General features: G+C 51.4%; 1 protein-coding gene across 1 annotated transcript in view; it reads right to left on the reverse strand.

Annotated features, from left to right (window-relative positions):
- LOC139232384 (melatonin receptor type 1A-like) overlaps positions 1–24141 on the reverse strand; it is a 128214-nt gene that overhangs the window by 17369 nt on the left and 86704 nt on the right. The gene's annotated exons all lie outside the window — the stretch shown is intronic.

The following is a 24141-nucleotide window of genomic DNA, read 5'->3' on the forward strand; positions in this document are numbered from 1 at the left end:
TCAAGAGGGAGTTAGATATGGCACTAATGGCTATCGGGTTCAAGGGGTATGGAGAGAAAGCAGGAAAGGGTTACTGATGGAATGATCAGTCATGATCTTATTGAATGGTGGTGCAGGTTCGAAGGGCCGAATGGCCTTCTCCTGCACCTATTTTCTATGTTTCTATGTTTCGATTAAGCTTTTAATGGCCACAATGAGCCATTGAGTATGTTTATGACTTTGAAAATCCTTTTGTTGCACCATATTCCTGACATTCACAGTTGCAAGGATCACTGCTAAATTACGTTCAGGTTTTTAGCTTTTGCTCCATTCATTGCGTTTATTGTTCAATTTTGGACATCCAGGATTCCTCAGCTGATTTGAAGCATTATGATTTCTTGCACAATTATCAAACGTGCAATCAACTGTGGTAAGGCACGTAAAACAGCTCAGAGAGGGAGATGTTTAAAATAATATATCAACAGATAATGACATCAGATATTATTAATGAAAATAGCAAGATTTTGGGGAAATAGGTAATTCAGTGGGTTGGATACTGGCCTTTCACCACTTTGATCCGAGTTTAAATACAAACAAACTGATGGGAAGAAGGTTTCTTCTGTCTACAACCACCCCACCTCCCAAACTTGTGTACATTCTCTCCCCCCGCCGCCCCCCCTCCCCCCCCCCCCCATCCCGCCCTTCACCCCACCAGGGGTGTCCATGCCTTCAGCTGCCTACATTCCACATTCTGGAATTCATTCTCTAAATATCTCCCCTTGGAAGAACCTTCCTAAAATCCATCTACTTAACCAAGCCTTTGAACATCCCTCCTAATATCTCAGCATCCATTTTCTTCCCTTACGCCTCTGTGAAGCATTTGGAGATGGTTTCTATATTAAATGCAAGTGCTTGTTGTTGCTGCTTAAGGTTTCGATGTTAAATGGGTTGCCTCAAGCTTGTTCTCCTTGTGGGCACAACATTTCTCCAAGTTAGAACTACCTGTACTGAGCAATGTTGCTCAGACTGGCCCAAAAACAGTTGTTGTGGGAAGAAGAAATAATGCCACACTATTCTAGTAGATGGTTCTTTTCTGTGGTTGGGGGCAAAGTATATTTTTGGAGCAGAGTGGAGGTAGATTTGCTCTACATCAGGCTGTGCTATATCTGAGTTAGTTAGTTAGAGCCTCTTGTGTCTAGTGGCACATGAGGCAACCCATTCCTTCCACTGCTATCTGTCCAGACTCTGATTGGAATATCATCTTGTCATGCATCCAGAAAATTATGGTTCTCCACAGTTGGTGTTAACATTTGCAAGTCTGTAACAGACTCGGCTTGTGTCTGCGTTGTTTCCATAATGAAAGGCATTTTTATGTGGACAGGTCATTAGTCTGAATCACAACCCACGACCAGGAGAACTGGCGGATTGCCTCTATTCTGGCTCCTACCTTCTGACATATATGGCTTGAGTGGCCCTAACAGGAGTTATACTCTGGCCAGAATAGCTCTCTTAATCATAGGAGCACGCAAGTCTTCCCACCAAGTCAAGGTGCAGTCCCAAGAGAAGGGCTACACCCGACCTGTGAATGGGAGTGCTTGATGCTGAATTGAAATGAAAAGTATTCCATTCCCACACACGTTGACAATTAATAGGAAATAAGAAATAATAAAATTAAGTACTTTCACATTCAATATATTATTTCAGGCTGTGAATTAATATTGGTGTTAGAAGAAAGGAAAATATAGAAACATAGAAACATAGAAAATAGGTGCAGGAGTAGGTCATTTGGCCCTTCGAGCCTGCACCGCCATTCAATGAGTTCATGGCTGAACAAGCAACTTCAGTACCCCATTCCTGCTTTCTCGCCATACCCCTTGATCCCCCTAGTAGTAAGGACTACATCGAACTCCTTTTTGAATATATTTAGTGAACTGAACTCAACAACTTTCTGTGGTAGAGAATTCCACAGGTTCACCACTCTCTGGGTGAAGAAGTTTCTCCTCATCTCGGTCTTAAATGGCTTACCTCTTATCCTTAGACTGTGACCCCTGGTTCTGGACTTCCCCAACATTGGGAACATTCTTCCTGCATCTAACCTGTTGAAACCAGTCACAATTTTAAATGTTTCTATGAGATCCCCTCTCATTCTTGTGAATTCCAGTGAATACAAGCCCAGTTGATCCAGTCTTTCTTGATATGTCAGTCCCGCCATCCCAGGAATCAGCATGGTGAACCTTCGCTGCACTCCCTCAATAGCAAGAATGTCCTTCCTCAAGTTAGGAGACCAAAACTGTACACAATACACCAGGTGTGGCCTCACCAAGGCCCTGTACAACTGTAGTGACACCTGCCCCTGTACTCAAATCCCCTCGCTATGAAGGCCAACATGCCATTTGCTTTCTTAACCGCCTGCTGTACCTGCATGCCAACCTTCAATGACTGATGTACCATGACACCAAGATCTCATTGCACCTCCCTTTTTCCGAATCTGTCACCATTCAGATAATAGTCTGTCTCTCTGTTTTTACCACCAAAGTGGATAACCTCACATTTATCCACATTATACTTCATCTGCCATGCATTTGCCCACTCACCTAACCTATCCAGGTCACTCTGCAACCTCATAGAATCCTCCTCGCAGCTCACACTGCCACCCAACTTAGTGTCATCCGCAAATTTGGAGATACTACATTTAATCCCCTCGTCTAAATCATTAATGTACAATGTAAACAGCTGTGGCCCCAGCACAGAACCTTGCGGTACCCCACTAGTCACTGCCTGCCATTCTGAAAAGTACCCATTTACTCCTACTCTTTGCTTCCTGTCTGCCAACCAGTTCTCAATCCACGTCAGCACACTACCCCCAATCTCATGTGCTTTAACTTTGCACATTAATCTCTTGTGTGAGACCTTGACGAAAGCCTTCTGAAAGTCCAAATACACCACATCAATTGGTTCTCCCTTGTCCACTCTACTGGAAACATCCTCAAAAAATTTCAGAATATTTGTCAAGCATGATTTCCCTTTCACAAATCCATGCTGACTTGGACCTTTCATTGTCACCTCTTGCAAATGCGCTGCTATGACATCCTTAATAATTGATTCCATCATTTTACCCACTGCCGATGTCAGGCTGACCGGTCTATAATTCCCTGTTTTCTCTCTCCCTCCTTTTTTAAAAAGTGGGGTTACTTTGGCTACCCTCCACTCCATAGGAACTGATCCAGAATCTATGGAATGTTGGAAAATGACTGTCAATGCATGCGTCATTTCCAAGGCCACCTCCTTAAGTACTCTGGGATGCAGTCCATCAGGCCCTGGGGATTTATCGGCCTTCAATCCCATCAATTTCCCCAACACAATTTCCCGACTAATAAGGATTTCCCTCAGTTCCTCCTTCTGACTAGACCCTCTGACACCTTTTATATCCGGAAGATTGTTTGTATCCTCCTTAGTGAATACCGAACCAAAGTACTTGTTCAATTGGTCTGCCATTTCTTCGTTCCCCGTTATGACTTCCCCTGATTCTGACTGCAGGGGACCTACATTTGTCTTTACTAACTGTAAAGTCCTGTCCCCTCAGTACAGATTCACACGAGGCATGTAGTGAAGTCAAGGTCACTCTGGACCTGCACCTTTTATTTCACAATTCTGGAATGCTGCACTTGCCTGAGACCTGTGCTTATATACCTGTCTCTTGCAAGTGCACCCCCGGTGGTAAGGTATGCTGGTGGTTACAGGTCATATCTTATTTCAGTCATGTATAGCATGTTAGGATAGTTATATATAATAATGTAAGATACATGACATCACCCTCCCCCAAGGTCTTATTGTCTTTATAGGTTCAGTCTCTCAGGTGGTCTACGCTCTCGCATGGAGCGTCTGAGTTGTGGTTCAGTTGTTTGCCTTGGTGTCTGTTTTTCTTTGGGTGTGGTTGCTGGTATCTCGCCTGGGCTGTCTGTTTCGATTGGTGTGATTTTTGTTGACTCGCCTGGGCTGTCTGTTGGGATTGCCCTTTCCTCAGGTTGTTCCCTCTGTCTGTCCACCAGGTGTGGTGCGAGTTCCACATTGTAGTCTGCCTCTGGTTCCGCAATGCTGTTGGTAAATCTGCTTTTGACTTGGTCTACATGCCTCCGGCAGGTTTTGCCATTGTCCATTTGTACTACCAGTAGCCTGTTTCTTTCCTTGCCCGTTACTGTCCCTGCAAGCCATTTGGGACCCCTACCATAGTTTAGTACACTTTGTCCCCTATCTCATTCCATCTCCCCCTCGAATTTCTGTCATGGTACTCAGTCAGCTTATGGTGCTTTGCCTCAACAATTTTGTGCATGTCTGGGAGGATTAATGAGAGCCTTGTTTTTAAAGTCCTTTTCATCAACAGTTGCGCGGGGGGATCCCAGTCAGTGAGTGCGGACGAGATCTGTATGCCAACAGCAGTCGCAACAGGCGACCCTGCAGCGTGGGACCTTGGATTTTAAGCATGCCTTGTTTAATGATTTGCACTGCTCTCTCCGCCTGGCCGTTGGAGGCCAGCTTGAATATGATTTATGCCGTGGTCAATTATAAAGTCTTGGAATTCTGCGCTGGTGAAGCACGGACCATTGTCACTGACCAATATGTCAGGGATTCCGTGCGTTGCAAACATGGTTGCGAGGCTCTCCACAGTGGTGGAGGTTGTGCTCGAGTTTAAAATGGTGTATTCGATCCACTTTGAAAATGTATCTACAACTACGAGCAACATTTTGCCCATGAATGGGCCCGCATAGTCTACGTGCCCCCGCGACCACGGTTTGGTTGGCCAGGGCCAGGGGCTCAGTGGAGCCTCCCTGGGGGCATTGCTGAGTCGGGCATAAATGGTGCACCTTCGGACGCAGAGCTCCAAGTCCACGTCAATACCAGGCCACCAGACGTGGGATCTGGCTATGGCCTTCATGAGAACGATCCCCGAGTGCTCGCGGTGGAGCTCCCGGACAACTGCCTCTCTGCCTCGCAGAGGCATGACTACTCGGCTGCCCCACATGAGGCAGTCTGCTTGTAGTGATAGCTCATGCATGCGCCTGTGAAAGGGTTTTAATTCCTCGGGGCAGGCATCGCGAGCCTCTGCCCAGTCACCGGTTAGGACACATCTTTTTACTAAGAATAACTTGGGGTCGCTGGCCGTCCAGGCTCTGATTTGGCAAGCCGTCATGGGCGAACCTGTGGACTCAAAGGCATTGATTGCCATGACTATCTCACAGTCATGTTCATCAGACCCTTCCGTGGTCACCAGGGGTAGCCTACTGAGCGCGTCGGCACAGTTGTCTGTGCCTGGTCTGTGCCTTATGGCATAGTCGTAGGACGCCAGCTTAGGAAAAGGGAAGGTGCAACGAGACCTGGGTGTCATGGTACATCAGTCATTGAAGGTTGGCATGCAGGTACAGCAGGCGGTTAAGAAAGCAAATGTCATGTTGGCCTTCATAGCGAGGGGATCAACTGGGCTTGTATTCACTGGAGTTCAGAAGAATGAGAGGGGACCTCATAAAAACGTTTAAAATTCTGACGGGTTTAGACAGGTTAGATGCAGGAAGAATGTTCCCAATGTTGGGGAAGTCCAGAACCAGGGGTCACAGTCGAAGGATAAGGGGTAAGCCATTTAGGACCGAGATGAGGAGAAACATCTTCACCCAGAGAGTGGTGAACCTGTGGAATTCTCTACCACAGAAAGTAGTTGAGGCCAATTCACTAAATATATTCAAAAGGGAGTTAGATGAAGTCCTTACTACTCGGGGGATCAAGGGGTATGGCGAGAAAGCAGGAAGGGGGTACTGAAGTTTCATGTTCAGCCATGAACTCATTGAATGGCAATGCAGGCTAGAAGGGCTGAATGGCCTGCTCCTGCACCTATTTTCTATGTTTCTATGTTTCTATGAGTGCCCACCGTTGAATTCGCGCCGAGGCGTTGGTGTTTATTGCCTTGCTCTCGGATAGGAGGGAGGTGAGGGGCTTGTGGTCGGTTTCTAATGCGAACTTGGCCCCGAAAAGGTATTGGTGCATCTTTTTCACACCGTACACGCACGCGAGCGCCTCCTTCTCTACCATTCCGTACCCGGGCTCCGCCCGCGAAAGTGACCTGGAGGCATAAGCTATGGGTTGTAATTTGCCCGCACTATTGACATGTTGCAAAACGCACCCGACCCCATACGCTGACGCATCACATGTGGGAACTAGCTTTTTACCTGGGTCAAAGAAAGTCAAAACACTTTTGGAACACAGAAGGTTGCGTGCCTTATTGAAGGCGCGTTCCTGGGTGTCCCCCCAAAACCAATCGCACCCCTTCCTGAGTAGCACGTGGAGAGTCTCCAGCAGCGTGCTTAGGTTCTGCATAAAGTTCCCAAAGTAATTCAGTAGCCCGAGAAAGGCGCTCAGTTCTGAGACATTCCGGGGCCTGGGTGCCAGGCGAATTGCTTCTGTTTTGGACTCTGTTGGGCAGATTCCATCAGCGCAATCCTTCTGCCCAAAAATTCAATCTCGGGTGCGAGAAACAGGCACTTGGATTTCTTGACTCGTAGGCCTACCCGATCCACCCGCTTTAGTACTTCCTCCAAATTACGGAGATGGGAGTCGGTGTCCCTGCCCGTGATAAGTATGTCGTCTTGAAATACAACCGTCCCCGGGATGGACTTGAGCAGACTCTCCATATTGCGCTGGAATATAGCAGCTGCCGACCTGATGCCGAATGGGCATCAATTGTACATGAAAAGGCCTCGATGTGTGTTGATGGTGGTGAGTAGCTTGCATTCCTCGGTCAATTCTTGCATCAGATACGCAGATGTGAGGTCTAATTTTGAGAAAAGCTTACCTCCAGCCAATGTGGCAAATAAGTCCTCCGCTCTGGGCAGCGGGTACTGGTCCTGTAGGGAGACTCTGTTTATGGTAGATTTGTAGTCCCCACAGATTCGTACGGATCCATCAGGCTTCATGACTGGGACGATGGGACTTGCCCAGTCGCTAAATTCCACAGGTAATTTAATGCCTTCCCGCAGAAGCCTGTCTAGTTCATGTTCAATCTTTTCCATCATCACATAGGGTACAGCTCTGGCCTTGTGATGGACCGGTCTAGCATCCTGTGTGATGTAGATTTTGACTTTGGCCCCTTTGAAAGTGCCCACACCTGGCTGAACGAGATGTTCAAATCGCTTTATAACTGTTGAGCAGGAGGTCCGTTCCTCAAATGATATGGCATGGACATCATCCCATTTCCAGTTTAGTTTTGCCAGCCAGCTTCTCCCCAGCAGTGCTGGGGGGTCTCCGGGGACAATCCACAGGGGAGTCGGTTCACTGTCCCTTTGTGTGTGACAGACAGCATGGCGCTGCCGAGGACTGGTACGATTTCTTTGGTATTGGTCCTTAGTTTGGTGTCGACCCTTGTGAGTTTTGGTCTGTCTCTTTTATGCGGCCACAGTTGTTCAAATTGTTGAGCGCCCATGAGAGATTGACTCGCTCCAATATCCAGCTCCATGTTGACAGATATCCCATTGAGTGGGACCCTCATCATTATAGGAGGCGTCCTGTAGTAGGAGCAGTGGCCATTGATCGTGTTGACCCGCTGTACATCGGTGTCCTGGGTACTGTCCCCACCGTCTTCTGGTCCGCTTTCCGACCTATCCGATTCGTATACCAGCCGAGCTGCTGTTTTTTTGCACATGCGGGCCAAATGCCCTGTATATTCACAGTTCCTGCAAACAGCTTGCTGAAATCGACATTCCCTTGACGAGTGCCCACCCCCACACCTCCAGCACAGACTGCTTGCAAAGAATGAGCTGCGTCTGGCTGATCTCTCTTCAGTTTCTCTCAGTTTGTAGTTGATTGCTCGCATTGTGGGTTGATGAGGTGTGAACGGCCATTCCTGTGGCCCTTGATGGCTTCTGTTGCCACTGTTTGCTGTCGAAAGCCTGTTCTGCCGGTTTTGTCTGTGTGTGGGGGTAGCAGCTTTTCTAATGCTGTGAACTCCTTGTTCAATTATTTCGTTATTTGCCGTACCTGCATTGTAAATCAACCTCGTTTCTTATTCCCCTACCAAGAATGTCTGTGCAACCAGTGCTGCTGCCTCTAAGGTCAGGTTCTTGGTCTCTATGAGCTTTCGGAATATGCCTGCGTGGCCTATTCCTTCAATGAAAAAGTTTCTCAGCATTTCTCTCCTCAGTTCATCGGAGAACTCACATAAACTAGCCAACCTCCGAAGTAGCGTCACGAAGTTGGGTATGCTCTGGCCCACACAGCGTCTGTAGTTGCAGAACCTGTGTCTGGCTATATGTAGGCTGCTCGCTGGCTTCAGGTGGTCTCTTACCAGTGTGCTCAATTCTTCAAACAACTTGCTTGCTGGTTTCTCAGGTGCCAACAGATCCTTCTTTAAAGCGTATGTTTTCGAGTCACAGCTGGTCAAGAGATGGGCTCTTCTCTTGTCTGCCGTATCGTCGCCTAACCAGTCTTTGGTTACAAAGCTTTGCTGGAGCCTTTCTATAAAGTCCTCCCAATTGTCTCCCGCATTTTACTTTTCATCTGATCCGTTGTTCGCCATTCTGTGGATTCTGTAATCCCGTAACCGTCGCAACTGTAAAGTCCTGTCCCCTCAGTACAGATTGACACGAGGCATGTAGTGAAGTCAAGGTCACTCTGGACCTGCACCTTTTATTTCACAGCTCTGGAATTCTGCACTTGCCTGAGACCTATGCTTATATACCTGTCTCTTGCAAGTGCACCACCGGTGGTAAGGTATGCTGGTGATTACAGGTCATATCTTATTACAGTCATGTATAGCATGTTGGGACACAGTTATATATAATAATGTAAGATGCATGACACTAACCTTTTTCTCTTTACATATCTATAGAAGCTTTTACAGTCCGTTTTAATGTTCCCTGCAAGCTTCCTCTCGTACTCTATTTTCCCTGCCCTAATAAAACCCTTGGTCCTCCTCTGCTGAGTTCTAAATTTCTCCCAGTCCCCGGGTTCGCTGCTATTTCTGGCCAATTTGTATGCCACTTCCTTGGCTTTAATACTATTCCTGATTTCCCTTGAGAGCCACGATTGAGCCAACTTCCCTTTTTTATTTTTACGCCAAACAGGGATGTACAATTGCAGTCTCTAAATGTCTGCCATTGCCCATCCACTGTCAACCCCTTAAGTATCATTTGCCAATCTATCCTAACCAATTCACGCCCCATACCTTCAAAGTTACCCTTCTTTAAGTTCTGGACCATGGTCTCTGAATTTACTGTTTCATTCTCCATCTTAATGTAAAATTCCACCATATTATGGTCACTCTTCCCCAAGGGACCTCGCACAACGAGATTGCTAATTAATCCTCTCTCATTACCCAGTCTAAGATGGCCTCCCCCTAGTTTGTTCCTCGACATATTGGTCCAGAAAACCATCCATTATGCACTCCAGGAAATCCTCCTCCACCGTATTGCTTCCAGTTTGGTTAGCCCAATCTATATGCATTTTAAAGTCACCCATGATAACTGCTGCACCTTTATTGCATGCACCCCTAATTTCCTGTTTGATGCCCTCCCCAACATTGCTACTACTGTTTGGAGGTCTGTACACAACTCCCACTAACGTTTTTTGCCCTTTGGTGTTCTGCAGCTCTACCCATATAGATTCCACATCATTCAAGCTAATGTCCTTCCTAACTATTGCATTAATCTCCTCTTTATCCAGCAATGCTACCCCACCTCCTTTTCCTTTTATTCTATCCTTCCTGAATGTTGAATACCCTTGGATGTTGAGTTTCCAGCCCTGATCATCCTGGAGCCACGTCCCTGTAATCCCTATCACATCATATCTGTTAACATCTATTTGCACAGTTAATTCACCTTACTTATTACGGATACTCCTTGCATTAAGACACAAAGCCTTCAGGCTTCAGAGTAGGGCTTCAGAACTGCTGACTAATATCTTCTGTCATGTATCCTACATGGCTATTGTTGGCACTATTGCAAGGTGTGCCATCAGAGGGCACTGCAATGGGAGACTTGTAGGTTACCTGTACAGGTGTGCCTGGCCTAGTATAAAAGGCAGGCCACCATGTGTGATCCTCACTCTGGAGTTATAAATGAAGGACTAAGGTCACTACAGTTCAAGTGCAACACATTGCCTTGTGGAGTCATTATCAGAGCATCTAAAGATATAACAATTTGCGACGAGATTACGGACTTTCATGCGAAAATCATTCCCCTTGGTACGTTGCATAGGTTCGCCGATGGTGATGATTGGGACGCCTTTGTGGAGAGGCTCGACCATTTCTTCACAGCAAATGACCTGGCAGGCGACAATCCGGCCACACTGGCTGATAAACACAGAGCTATCCTGCTAATCAGTTGTGGGCCCACTGTTGATGGCCTCGTCAGGGATTTGTTGGCACCAGCGAAGACAACGACCAAGATGTCCGAGCAGCTTGTAACGCTGATCCAAGAGCAACTCAAGCCCAAGGAGCGCATCCTCACAGCCAGACACCGGTTCTACACACACCGACAGCCCGAAGGCCAGTAAATTACGAAATATGCTGCAGACCTCAGGAGGCTGGCGGCACCGTGTGATTTCGGCAACCACCTCAACGAAGCGCTGCGGGATATCTTTGTCATTGGAATCGGCCATGAGGGCTGCCTTCATAAGCTACTGTCTGCGGATACCACAGTCACACTGCAGAAGGCCACCTCCGTGACCCAAGCATTCATGACCTCGACCTGCGGCTCTAGACAGATGACTCATCCTCAGGACAAACCCAGCAAGTACTGTGCACAGAGTGGCACCTTTTAGAGGCTGGACTGTAGAACGTGAACCTTCTCAGGGAAGAGAGAACAGGTCCCCGAGTCCCTTAACTCAAAATCCGCCGAGGGGGACTAATCAAGTAGTTCCATGCTGGCATTGTGGAGGGAATCACCAGGCTCACCAGTGCCGCTTTAAAGATTATGTGTGTAAAGGCTGCAGCACAAAGCGCAACCTCCAGCGAATGTGTAAAAGAACTGTGTTGATGAAGAGTCTCCAGATGGCCATGAATCCAGCGCGGATTATGAAACGATAGGCAGAGAGGCAGCTCAGCCCCACGATGAGGTATACAGCATGTTTACCTGCATCACCGAGTGTTCCCCGTTGAGGATGGAAGTTGAGATAAATGGCGTTCCAGTCTTCATGGAAATGGACACGGGGGCGAGCCAGTCAGTAATGAATCAAGAAGCCTTTGAGAGGCTAAACAGACAATCAGGATGAACGACCCAAGTTGGTCCCAGTTCAGGCAAAGCTGCGCACCTACCCAGTCGTTTGTAGTGCGGATGTAAAAGTACTCCATGATGGCGCGGTGCACAAGTTACCTCTGTGGATTGTTACAGGTGATGAACCACCGTTACTTGGAAGGTGGATGGAACAGATCCATTGGAGTTGGGAAGACTTCATCCCTCCGCGCTCAGAGGCAAAGCAAGCTCTCACCTGAGGGTGGACCCGGCACCAGAGAGCAGACCAGCACAGCACCCGAGGCACAGACTGCTCAGCACGACTGCATGGAGATGATCCAGCTGAGACGACCCAAACGCACCTTCTGATCTCCAGTGGCAGGGCTCCAGAGGAAGAAAATCACATACAAAGGCGACTTCCCAGCTTACGTGGCAGAACCCGGGGAGAAGAGTATCACAGCAGTCGACATCGTGGATGGAAGAAAGATGGCGCCCAAACCACGAGGTGAGGTGCTGAAGAAAAAGATGGCGGCGGCCGGACCACGAGGTCCAATGCTGATGGAGCAACAAATGGCGCCAAGCGAAGAAGAGGATTGGGGTAAAGATAGAAAAGCTCTCTTAAAGGAGACCCACAACTTAACACACACAACTTAACACCTGCAAGCAGACGCAACATGGATTCATGAAGGGGAAATCATGTTTAACTAATTTACTGGAATTCTTTGAGGATATAATGAGCATGGTGGATAGAGGTGTACCAATGGATGTGGTGTATTTAGATTTCCAAAAGGCATTTGATAAGGTGCCACACAAAAGGTTACTGCAGAAGATAAAGGTACGCGGAGTCAGAGGAAATGTATTAGCATGGATCGAGAATTGGCTGGCGAACAGAAAGCAGAGAGTCGGGATAAATGGGTCCTTTTCGGATTGGAAATCGGTGGTTAGTGGTGTGCCACAGGGATCGGTGCTGGGACCACAACTGTTTACAATATACATAGATGACCTGGAAGAGGGGACAGAATGTAGTGTAACAAAATTTGCAGATGACACAAAGATTAGTGGGAAAGCGGGTTGTGTACAGGACATAGAGAGGCTGCAAAGAGATTTAGATAGGTTAAGCAAATGGGCTAAGGTTTGGCAGATGGAATACAATGTCAGAAAATGTGAGGTCATCCACCTTGGAAAAAAAAATAGTAAAAGGGAATATTATTTGAATGGGGAGAAATTACAACATGCTGCGGTACAGAGTGACCTGGGGGTCCTTGTGCATAAAACTCTTTTGAGTTCACCTGTGAAAACATAAAAACAATAAACGGTGCCACCCGACCTGGGTGACACTCCAGACATTTTCAAGGCCCTTTTTTTCCCCCTTTTTTTTTTTTATTTTTTTTTTATTTATTTTTTTTTTTTTTTTTTTTTGGGGGTTTTTTTGTGTGTTTTTCTTTTTTTTTTGGTTTTTTTTTTTTTTTTTGGGCACTAAAATCACAATTTTCCCCAGTGCCCCCTATAAAAGGGAAGGGGGACACTAAAAGCACCGGCAATTAAAACAAATTAAACTTTAAAACGTAAAATCAAATTAAAATTTGGTTGCCGGGCGTGATGATGCACTCCAGTCCCTCCGGTGCCCACCTCTCGCGGAAGGCCGCGAGCGTACCGGTGGACACCGCGTGCTCCATCTCCAAGGACACCCTGGACCGGATGTAAGAGCGGAAGAGAGGCAGGCAGTCAGGTTGAACGACCCCCTCGACCGCCCGCTGCCTGGACCGGCTGATGGCACCCTTGGCCGTGCCCAGGAGCAGTCCTACGAGGAGGCCTTCGGACCTACCCGCTCCCCTCCGCACAGGGTGCCCAAAGATCAGGAGAGTGGGACTGAAGTGCAGCCAGAATTTCAGGAGCAGCCCCTTCAAATAGTGGAACAGGGGCTGCAACCTTGTGCACTCCATAAAAACATGGAACACGGACTCCTCCAGACCGCAGAAATTGCAGGCGGCCTGGGAGTCCGTGAACCGGCTTAAAAATTTATTGCACGGCACTGCTCCGTGCACCACCCTCCAGGCCAAGTCCCCGATGAATAGTGGGAGGACCCCTGCGTAGAGTGCCCTCCATCGGGGACCCCCGCCTCCTCCGGACGGCAAGATGGTACGCCATGGCGTGTCCGGACGGCCGGCGAGGATGGCAAAGTTGAGGGTGTGCAGGAGCAGCCCGTACAGGAAACCCCTCCGCGCGGAACTGAAAGGCACGGAGGGGATTTCCCCGAGGCGGCTCAAGTTGTGAGGCGCCGGCCCCCGAGGGAGGTTCCGGGGTTTGGCGCCGATGAGGAATTCCGTCCGGGCGGGGGTCAGTTCGGACGGGATCTCCCCACGTGCTTGAGCCTCCTCGATACACCTAACGGAGTCAGGGCCCAGAGCTGTTTTTAGCGACTCGACGGCATCGGCCGCGTGGCGGACGTTGGCAGAATTTAGGCGCCGCGCCAGCGTGACTGGCGCCATCCAGCCCGCTCCTCCGCCATCGAGCAGGTCCCTGACCCTGGTCACCTCACCAGCCACAGCCCTCTCTTCCGACCGCCACATAAAACCTCGGCCGTGGAGGTACGGATTCCCGAGCAGCGGCTCCTGCAGGACGGCCGCCACTCCAGCCGGTGGAGAGCTGCGCTTGGTGGAGACTTTGTTCCAGACCCTGATGAGTTCCCTGTAAAAAACAGGCAGCTCCCGGAGGGCGGTCCTGGCACCCCCCAAGTTCACAAACAGGAGCTGCGTGTCATAATTGAGGTCGAGCTGCTGGCGGAAGAAATACCTCGCCAGAGCACACCACCTAGGAGGGGGCTCGACGTAAAGGTATCTCTGCAGGGTCTGAAGACGGAAAGTCGCGAGCTGGGCGCTGACGCACACCAACGACTGACCGCCCTCCTCAAGCGGGAGACTCAAGACCGCGGCAGAGACCCAGTGCTTCCTGTTGTTCCAGAAGAAGTCCACCAGCTTCTTCTGTATCTTGGCGACAAACGCAGGGGGAGGGGTCAAAGTGACCAGCCGGTACCACAGCATTGCGGCCACCAGCTGGTTTATAATTAGCGCTCGACCCCTGTAGGACAGCACTCGGAGCAGTCCTGTCCAGCGCCCTAGGCGAGCGGCGACCTTGGCCTCCAGCTCCTGCCAGTTCGCCGGCCAGGCTCCCTCGTCGGGGCTAAGGTAGACTCCCAGATAGAGGAGATGGGTCGTGCTCCAGGCAAAAGGCCTGAGCTCCTCCGGCAGGGAGTCCACCCGCCACTGACCCACCAGGAGTCCGGAACATTTCTCCCAGTTGATCCTGGCGGAGGACGCGGCCGAGTAAATCTCCTGGCACTCACGCATCCTCCGCAGGTCAGCGGGATCCTCTACCGCGAGGAGCACATCATCGGCGTAAGCCGAGAAGACGACCTCCACGCCCGGCCCTTGCAGAGCCAGTCCCGTCAACCTCGTCCGCAAGAGGCGCAGGAAAGGCTCCACGCAAACGGCGTATAACTGGCCGGACATGGGGCATCCCTGGCGCACCCCTCTCCTAAAGCGAAGGGGCGCCGTTAAGGACCCGTTAACCTTAATCAGACACTCCGCGGCGGCGTACAAAAGTCGGATCCGGGCGACGAAATGCGTCCCGAACCCGAAAGCGCGCAGAGTTCCGAGCAGATAGTCGTGATCCACCCTGTCGAACGCCTTCTCTTGGTTGAGGGATAGGAAGGCGACCGACAGACCAGCCTCCTGGGAGCAATGGATGAGGTCCCGGACCAGATGGATGTTGTCGTGGATCGTCCGGCCCGGGACCGTGTATGACTGGTCGGGGTGGATCATGTGGTCCAGCACGGCACCAAGGCGAGCAGACATCGCCCTGGCGAAGATTTTGTAGTCCGTGCTGAGGAGGGAGACCGGGCGCCAGTTCTTAAGGAGGCGGAGATCGCCCTTCTTAGGCAGCAGGACGATGACTGCCCTGCGCCAAGAGAGGGGCATCTCCCCGGTCGCCAGACTTTCCCCCAGGACCCGCGCGTAGTCGCTCCCCAGGACGTCCCAGAACGCCCTGTGGAACTCCACGGTCAGCCCGTCCAGCCCCGGGGATTTTCCCCTCGAGAGCCGGGCGAGGGCACCGGTCAGCTCCGCCAGGCTTAGCGGAGCTTCCAGATTTTCGGCGCCCTCCGGGCCGACCTTCGGCAGGTCCTCCCACAAAACTCTACGCGCTTCCTCGCTGGACGGATCCGGAGAGAACAGAGCCCCGTAATATTCACGGACCCTGTTGTTGACGCCCTCCGGATCCGAGACGAGAGAGCCGTCGTCGGCCAGCAGCGTCAAGAGCTGCTTACGGACACTCTGCCTTTTTTCCAGCGAGTAGAAGAAGGGGGAGCCGCGGTCCAGATCCCGCAGGAACCGGATCCGCGACCTCACGAATGCGCCTCGGGACCCGACGAGCTGCAGGTCCTTCAGCGCAGCCTTCTTCGCTTCGTACACCGTCCGCAGGGCCGGGTCCTGGACGACTTGACCGAGACGGGCTTCCAGGTCGAGCACCTCTTTTTCTAGGCGCCCGACTCTGGCCGCCCGCCTCTTGGTCGACCCCCTCGCGTACTCTTGACAGAAGACGCGGACGTGAGCCTTGCCCACGTCCCACCATAGCCTCAAGGAGGGGAAGCCCCCCTGCTTCCTTCTCCAGTCGGACCAGAATCGACGGAACGAGTCCTGGAACCGCACGTCCTCCAGCAGCCGGTTGTTAAAGTGCCAGTACGCGGACCCCGTCCTCGCGCGGAGCGAAGCGAGCTCCGCCCACACCAGGTGGTGGTCCGAACACGGCACCGGCCGCATGGAGGCCGCCGGGACGCAGGAAACGTACGCCCGAGACACGTAAAGGCGGTCGACTCTAGACCATCCAACTCCAGGCCTCACCCAAGTAAAGGCGCTGGAGTCGGGGTGGAGATTTCGCCAGACGTCCACCAAGTCGAAGGACCCGACCAGGTCCCTCAACTTCTCCATCGCCGTCATGCACTGCGGGGCACCGGAGCGGTCCCTCGCCTCGAGGGTGCAGTTAAAATCCCCCCCGAGGACAATGCAGTCGCCGACGTCGACGGAGCCAAGAAGAGCGGACACCTCTTCAAAGAAGCGCGTCTGCTGCGGGCCGGGATGAGGGGCGTACACGTTCACGAGATGGAGCGGCACGTCCCCCAGGCGAACCGTTACGTGCAGCAAGCGGCCTGGCACGGGCTCCTCGACCCCCAAGATCTCCGGCTGAAAATGCGGGCCCAGCAAGATGGCCACCCCACTAGAAATGGCGGTGAGGTGGCTCATGCGGACCTCTCCTTGCCATTCCAGGAGCCACGTGGCTTCGTCTCCCGGAACGGTGTGGGTTTCTTGCAGGAAGCACACCGCATATTTCCCCTCCCGCAGGAGCGAAAAATTGTCAAATCTACGGCGTGCCCCTCTGCCGCCGTTGATGTTGAGGCTGGCTATGGTTATCTTCATGGCAAAAGCATAGTGCAACCTCTACCTTAACCTATTGTGGGGGAGGGAGCGGAGTCCTTTGTTGAACTCCGCTCCCTCCGCAGCCCAGCGAGGAGTCCCTCGAGCTCGCGCAGCTCAAGGTGCTGCTCCTTTGTCAAGGGCCGCCCGCGGCCAAGGTTTTAACGGCGGCGCGGACGGACCCCTTGATCAGCTCCGGCTCGGACCATTTTTCCAGGGCCAGTCGGGCTTGGTCGCGGCGACCCCGGCTCTGGGCCAAAAAGTCCCGGAGTTCCTTTGCAGGAATGAGGAGGGCCTCAGCGGCGGCCGCGAGCAGATCCACCGCCTCACTGGCGGTGGTCTCTAGGTCTTCACCCGCGTCCCCCACCGAGTCCCCGTCCTCCTCCGGGAGGTGGCCGCCAGCAGCCAGCCCATCGACCGCACAAGGTACGGCAAATGAACCGGCCGCTCCAACCCGCCCTGGCACTGCCCCGATCCCACCCCCAGGATCGTCGGCAGAGGAGTCCCCACTGGGCTCTTTTAAAAATGGTGCCGGGTCGGGAAATGACAGCGGAAGGGGTTCCCCCTCCGCCCCAGGAACCGGAGAACAAGGAGAGACCCGGCCATAGGAAATCCCCAGGCCCTCCAAGTGCTCCAGCTCCAAAGTAAGGGGCGAGGGTGGGTGTTCCTCCCCCTCCCCGCTGCCACCCCCCGGCCCAGCATCTACAGTGTCATAATTATTTGTTTGTATTTCTGCCGGGTCGAGCGACTCCCGGGGGAAGTTGGATAATAGCTGGGCGGGCTCAGGTTCGGCCTTTTCGGCCCCGCCCGCCTCGGTCCCCGGGACGCTCGACCCGGCGGCTACGCATTCTTCCACTGGCCCCACGCCCCCCACGACAGGCAGATCTTCCACGCCCTCCCCAGGAGGCAGCGGCTGGGCAGCCTCAACTGTCTCACCCTCCCCGGGGAAAGACTCCTCGCGCCTGCAGCGCAATTTGGGGGCGCTGGTGGGGGACGCGGGACACGCGGCGGGCACCGACTCCTCCGCGGAGGGATGTTGTTCCCCCTCCGCGTCATTGGGGCGGTGCCTCTTTTTGTTCCTGGGGGCGCGCGGAGTCAGGGAGACCTCCATGTCTGCCGAGGCCTCCCGCTCCGCCCCCCCCTTTTCCTTTTCTTGCCCGCGCCCGGGCCCCTCTGTGGTGTTGTTCAAGGGCTCGGGCACGGGCTCGGGGCACCCCGCGCTCGCCGGTGACGGGGTTGGGCTGAGCGCGGTGGTCAAATTATCCGGCGCACTGAGGGGACCCGCCTCTTGATGTTTTGTCTTCTTCCGCGCCTTCTTTCCGGTCGGACGCTCTCCCTCCCCCCCGCCGGAGGCCCTGAAAACAAAGGCCTCCGACGATGCCCGCGCACCCATGGCTCCCGGCACACGGACGCAACTAGGGGGAGGGGTGGCGGCGGCGCCAGCCTTGGCCGCCTTCGGTGGTTTGGCGGCCTTGGAGGCGGGGCAGTTCTTGCGAACGTGCCCCACCTCCCTGCAGGCATGGCACCGCACGCCGTCCGACGTCCAGAAGACGCGGTAGGCAGTCCCCTCGTGCACCACATTAAAATAGCCCTCCGTCGTCTCCTCCCGCGCCAGCCGGACAAAGAGCTGGCGGCGGAAGGAGAACACGTGGCGCAGGCTGCTCTCCCTGAGGCCGAGCGGTATGGGGTTGATCCCCGACCTTACCTCCCCCAGTTGTTGTAGGTGAGGGAGGAGGAGCCCAGCGGGAACAAAGGGCGGGACGTTCGACACGATGACCCTCTGCGCGGTGGCCTCGAGGGGATCCACCGGCAGGAACGTCCCGCCCACCGTGAGCCCCCTTTCGAGGGCCAGGGACACCGCCCGCTCCGACCCCAGGAAGAACACGGCCTTCCCAGACATCTTGGAGGCTGCGACAATGGCCGAGGGGCCGACTACCCCAGCCATCGCCCGCACGCACTCCTCAATGCTCATTGTGGGGTGAGTGTAGCTCTTGACCCCGTGTTTTTTTGTTATAAGTGTAAATGGTGGCAGGGCAGCGGGTGGCGCAGGAGGTGCTGTGGAAGCGGTTGCCACCTGCGCATACGTCTTCGCTGGCCCTGCCACCGGCGTGGATAGGGTCGCCATCACGGGGTCCCTTTAAGGGCTACACCCACCCCAAAGTCACAGGCCTTAATGGTCTTTAATGGCCTCGTATGTTAACTGAGCAGAGGAGCCCTTAACGAGGCACCTCTCCCCTCGTTGACAATTGGGGAGAGGCCTTGCTCCCTCTGCTCAGTTGTCTTAATTGGGTTTTTTTTTAAATTTCGGAAGAAAAGGGCTCTCAGAGAGAGAGGGGAGAAACAGAGAGTAACGGAGAAAGAGAGAGGGGGGTGGGAAGGGGGGGGGGGCTGCGAGGGCAGGTCTCCCCTCGCAGCTGTGGGTGGGTGCACTCCCCAGATGGCAAAACACACAAAAAACACAGTCTTTGGGTTGGTCTTCAGGTGGGGGGAGAAGACGTCTTCACCTGGGGTAGCTAGAGCCACCAGGCACACAATCCCAAACGATCCTTAATAGGGTGATTTAAAGAATCTTCAGCCTGGTAGCTCCAGCTATCCCAGGCTAGGCAAATGTGGGGGGTGGGGGGGGTTCCAATTGTGGGGGGGGCCTAGTTGTAAGCAAGGCCCCCACACACACTACCACACACACACACACCCCCCGCGATGTTCCGGCCCTCAGTGGTCTTCTTTCCTCCCCCCACCGAAACAACAAAGTCTGTTTGGGGAAATGCACCAACACCCACCTGTAGAAATGTTGGGTCTCCCTCCTTCCACACTGGATGTTGTTTGTCTTTTCCCCCTCTCTCCAACTCCTTGCAGAAATGATAAAGGTGTTTAAAGTTTTCTGTTCTCCTCCTCTCCCTCTGGATAGAAGTGGTAGTGAAGCCCCTTCCTTCCTTCTCTTCCTGGGCTGGTCTCAGGGCTCTCCAGGCAGGAGCACAAGTTGCTAGCAGCTGCTCTCACTGCTCACAGCTCCAACTGAGCAGGACACGCCTCCACTGCTCTCCAATTGGTCCTTGTGCATAAATCCCAAAAAGTTAGTTTGCAGGTGCAGCAGGTAATCAGGAAGACGAATGGAATGTTGGCCTTCATTGCGAGAGGGATGGAGTACAAAAGCAGGGAGGTCCTGCTGCAACTGTACAGGGTATTGGTGAGGCCGCACCTGGAGTACTACATGCAGTTTTGGTCACCTTACTTAAGGAAGCATATACTAGCTTTGGAGGGGGTACAGAGATGATTCATTAGGTTGATTCCGGAGATGAGGGGGTTACCTTATGATGATAGATTGAGTAGACTGGGTCTTTCCTCGTTGGAGTTCAGAAGGATGAGGGGTGATCTTATAGAAACATTTAAAATAATGAAAGGGATAGACAAGATAGAGGCGGAGAGGTTGTTTCCACTGGTCGGGGAGACTAGAACTAGGGGGCAGAGCCTCAAAATACCGGGGAGCCAATTTAAAACCGAGTTGAGAAGGAATTTCTTCTCCCAGAGGGTTGTGAAACTGTGGAATTCTTTGCCCAAGGAAGCAGTTGAGGCTAGCTCATTGAATGTATTAAAGTCACAGATAGATAGATTTTTAACCAATAAGAGAATTAAGGGTTACGGGGAGCGGGCGGGTAAGTGAAGCTGAGTCCACGGCCAGATCAGCCAGGATCTTGTTGAATGGCGGAGCAGGCTCGAGGGGCTAGATGGCCTACTCCTGTTCCTAATTCTTATGTTCTTATGTCCACACTCTCAATCAATGTAACAGCAACTGTGAGTTAGATGTACAATGTGTAATTGATGATCAGAGTTGTGTAAATGCAATAAGCAAGGAAAAGTTGTGCGATTGCAATCGTGTAAAATGTGTAATTGATGAGCAGAGTTGTGTACATGTAATAAGCAAGGAAAAGTTGTGCGATTGCGATCGGAGCTATAGGTTATTTACCATAAGTAATGAAACTTTGTGCGATGTAGGATTTCAACTGCATACAGTCAATGGAGTGGACAAACACCCATTGGGAGCACACAGGTCCAGCGAACTACCCAATGCTGTAGCCTGCGTCCCTGGGACCAGAGTGATGCACCACAGAGTGTGGCCACAAGCAGCTAATATATACAAGCTGCAGAGCAAGCGATCTCAGGAGGGCAATGGCCTGCCCCCGATTGGCTCCATCTCTCAGGCACCCAATGGCACCAACCACCACAAGCCTGAAGGAGTAAACTGCGCTAAGGTGCAGCCCCCAGACCCTATCGCCACCAAGGCTACACCCGGGAATGAAGGGTCACCCGCAACGGCTCTCCCAAATGAGACTGGGACCAGCCAGGATCTCAAACCAAATAATGCCCTAGCAAGCGAATCAGCAGCTCCCTGTGCACTGCTAGACAACTGCTCCTCAGGGAGCAGCAGTGACCCAGGGTGCAAGGAGAGGACAGGGCGGTAACAGTCATCTTTGAACCTGCCCGACTCTAGAAGCAACGGCAAAAGCCCAGAGAGCAGGCAACTTGAGCCAACCGGGTTACCACTGCCAGCACTGGGCACCGCACCACCACCAAACTACCTGGATACCATCCAGCAGTTCTGGCACTAGTTTGTCCTCACGCATCGGTGCTGACCCCAGCACTGACTCCAAGTATATTCCAAGTATGTACCTCACCATTCAAATGTACTTACCTCACCACGGTACCACGCATGCAATACTTTAAATGCAATTTTTTTTTGGACTTGAATGTATATGAATGTAATGAGCCAACGGCACAATCTGTATATGGGGGGGGAGGTGGGGGGAGAGAATGGAGTGGTCATGGACGCACAAACAGAAACCACAAGCAACTCTACTGCCAACGAAACACCACCTACTCACTCAAGATGGAAACGACCCTCCAAGGGTCAATCAGATAGAGCTAAGCCCAGAGCACAGTCAAGGCAAAGGCAATATGCACTAAGGACTTGGGGGAGAGTGATGTCATGTATCCTACATGGTTACTGTTTGTACTATTACAAGGTGTGCCACCAGAGGGCACTGCAGTGGGAGACTTGTAGGTTACCTGTACAGGTGTGCCAGGCCTAGTATAAAAGGCAGGCCACCATGTGTGATCCTCATTCTGGAGTTACATTAAATGGATGAAGGTCACAAAAGTTCAACTACAACACATTGTCTCGTGGAGTCACTATCAGAGCATCTGAAGACATAACAAAGATCATGGCTGATCTGATTATGGACTCACTTCCCTGCCCGCTCCCCATAACCCTTTATTCCCTTATCGCTCAAAAATCTGTCTCTCTCTGCCATAAATATATTCAATGACCCAGCCTCCACTGCTCTCTGGAGCAGAGAATTCCACAGATTTACAACCCTCATGGAGAAGAAATTTCTCCTCATCTCAGTTTTAAATGGGCGACCCCTTATTCTGAGACTATGCCACCTAGTTTTAGTTTCCCCTATGAGTGGAAATATCCTCTCTGCATCCATCTTGTCGAGCCCCCTCATTATCTTATATGTTTCAATAAGATCACCTCTCATTCTTCTGAACTCCAATGTGTATAGGCCCAACCTACTCAACCTTTCCTCATAAGTCAACCACCTCATCTCTGGAATCAACCTCGTGAACCTTCTCTGAACAGCCTCCAATGCAAGTATTTCCTTAAATAGAAACATAGAAACATAGAAATTTACAGAGCAGAAGGAGGCCATTTCGGCCCATCGTGTCCGTGCCGGCCGACAAAGAGTCACATGGCCCTTGGTCAGCAGCCCTAAAGGTTACATATAAACCTATGAACAATGACAGAAAGGCAAAGAGCACCCAGCCCAACCAGTCCGCCTCTCTACAACTGTGACACCCCTTATAGTAAAACATTCTACAGTCCACCCCACCGGAGCCATGTGATCTCCTGGGAGAGGTAAAAACCAGATGAAAACATAGGCAAATTTAGGGAGAAAAAATCTGGGAAAATTCCTCTCCGACCCATCCAGGCGATCGAAACTAGTCTAGGAGATCACCCTGGCCGTATTCAATCCCTGCAGTACTTACCATTATATCTGCTTCATCCAACAAACGGTCATCCAGTCTAATCCCAATTACCAGCTGTAGGTCCGTAACCCTGTAGGTTACTGCACTTTAAGTGCCCATCCAACCATCTCTCAAAAGTGATGAGGGTTTCTGCATCCACCACTCTTCCAGGCAGCGAGTTCTAGATCCCCACAACTCTCTGTTTAAAGAAGCCCCTCCTCAAATCCTCTCTAAACCTTCCACCAACCACTTTAAAACCATTCCACACGTAATAGACCCGTCCACCAATGGAAATAGACCCTTACTATCCACTATGTCCAGGCCCCTCAATATTTTGTACACCTCAATGACGTCTGCTCTCAACCTCCTCTGCTCCAGCCTATCCAATCTGTCCTCATAACTAAGATTGTCCATTCCAGGCAGCATCCTAGTAAATCTCCTTTGCACCTTCTCCAGTGCAATCATATTCTTCCTACAATACGGCAAACAGAACTGCATGCATCCAGCTGTGGCCTAACCAAAGTGTTATACAATTTAAGTATAACCTCCCTGTTCTTATATTCTGTGCCTCAGGCAATAAAGGCAAGCATTCCATATGCCTTCTTAACCACCTTATCCACCTGGCCTGCTACTTTCAGGGATCTGTGGACAAACACTCTAAGGTCCCTTTGTTCATCTACACTATTAAGTGGCCTGCCGTTTAATGTGTATATACTTTCCTTATTAGCCCTCCAAAGTGCATCATCTTACACTTCTCTGAATTAAATTCCATTTGCCACTGCTCTGCCCACCTAAATTGATATCCTCCTGCAGCCTATGATTTTCCTCTTCATTATCAACCACACAGCCATATTTAGTGTCGTCTGCAAACTTCTTAATCATGCGCCCTATATTCAAATCTAAAGCTTCTATCGATATGTGAAGAGAAAAAGATTAGTGAAAACAAACGTAGGTCCCTTGCAGTCAGATTCAGGTGAATTTATAATGGGGACCAAAGAAATGGCAGACCAGTTAAACAAATACCTTGGTTCGGTTTTCATGAAGGAAGACACAAATAACTTTCCGGAAATACTAGGGGACCGAGGGTCTAGTGAGAAGGAGGAACTGAAGGATATCCTTATAAAGCAGGAAACTGTGTTAGGGAAATTGATGGGATTGATGCCCGATAAATCCCCGGGGCTTGATAGTCTGCATCCCAGAGTACTTCAGGAAGTGGCCATAGAAATAGTGGATGCATTGGTGATCATTTTCCAACGGTCTATCGACTCCAGATCAGTTCCTATGGACTGGAGGGTAGCTAATGTAACACCACTGTTTAAAAAAGGAGGGAGAGAGAAAATGAGTAATTATAGACCGGTTAGCTTAACATAGTAGTGGGGAAAATGTTGGAATCAATTATTAAAGATGAAATAGCAGTGCATTTGGAAAGCAGTGACAGGATCGGTCCAAGTCAGCAT

This window comes from Pristiophorus japonicus, chromosome 2, assembly GCF_044704955.1.
Source record: "Pristiophorus japonicus isolate sPriJap1 chromosome 2, sPriJap1.hap1, whole genome shotgun sequence".
Classification (NCBI taxonomy): domain Eukaryota; kingdom Metazoa; phylum Chordata; class Chondrichthyes; family Pristiophoridae; genus Pristiophorus; species Pristiophorus japonicus.